This window comes from Nematolebias whitei, chromosome 11, assembly GCF_014905685.2.
Source record: "Nematolebias whitei isolate Nwh7 chromosome 11, NemWhi1, whole genome shotgun sequence".
Lineage (NCBI taxonomy): Eukaryota > Metazoa > Chordata > Actinopteri > Cyprinodontiformes > Rivulidae > Nematolebias > Nematolebias whitei.
Window position 1 is genome coordinate 5655820 of NC_056508.1, and position 1196 is coordinate 5657015.

Consider the following 1196-nt stretch of genomic DNA (forward strand, 5'->3'; position numbering starts at 1 on the left):
GTCACTATGGTCTGGTGTCACTATGGTCTGGTGTCACTATGGTCACTATGGTCTGGTGTCACTACGGTCACTATGGTATATGGCCAAGTGTAATCAGGGTACTAAACACAGCCAACCAGCATCCTTGACAGCTCACCTGAAAATAAAACGAAGAAAAGAAAAAAACTACTGCAAAACACGAGAAGTCCAATAGTTTTATCCTATATTTGTATTTCTGACGGGCAGCACGGTGGCGCAACTGGTAGAGCTGCTGCCTCTCAGCGAACAGGTCCTTGGTTCAAACCTAGGTCCAGGGGCCTTCTGGGTGGAGTTTGCATGTTCTCTCCGTGCATACGTGGGTTTTCTCCGGGTGCTCCGGTTTCCTCCCACAGAACAAAAACATGCATGTTAGACTGATTGGTAACTCTAAATTGTCCCTAGGTGTGAGTGAGAGAGTGAATGGTTGTTTGTCTCGTTTGTCTCTATGTGTCCCTGTGATGGACTTGCGACCCGTCCAGGGTGTACCCCGCCCCTCGCACAGTGATTGCTGGACATGGGCACCGGCGACCCCCGTGACCCAAAATAGAATAAACGGGTAAAGAAAATGGATGGATGGATGTATTTCTGACCCCTCTGTATCAGAAAAAAAAAAAAAAACACAGTGAATGGAGTCAAAATTTTCTCACTTGCTAAAAGTTGAGATTGACTAGTTTAAAAAAAAAATCTAACTTTTTCTTTTTTTTAAAAATACCAAACTGCTCAATAATTGAATGTTTCCACGATCACTTTTGGTGCTTTTCTGACTTGGTTACAAGAAACTGAATCAATAAAGTTTTTTGACAAAGTCAGACAGGTGGAGTTTAAAGATTTCTTGATATCATATGAATCTAAATTCTAACAAGTATACAATAATATCCTAAATGTTTTTTTTTTGGTGATAAGTCTCTGGGGTGTCAAACTCAGTTACACACAGGACCAAACTTATAAAACTGGGCCTGGCTAAGGTCCAGTCCTAGTATAAATGTATGTATTAAAACATATAAACATATAAATAATAATACAAATGACATTTGACCAGTTATGTGAAATTTAGAACAAACAAATTTTGTACTGAAGATCAAAAATTCTGATTTAAAAAGACACATAATTGGCAGTTGTAGGTGGGAAAGGTGAAGCACCTACATCTGCCCCACTCTCATTTTCCAGTAAGGTCTTTA

General features: G+C 39.9%; 1 protein-coding gene across 1 annotated transcript in view; it reads right to left on the minus strand.

The window, feature by feature from the left end:
- Nucleotides 1-1196, minus strand: part of ada (adenosine deaminase) — a 54218-nt gene that overhangs the window by 52070 nt on the left and 952 nt on the right. The gene's annotated exons all lie outside the window — the stretch shown is intronic.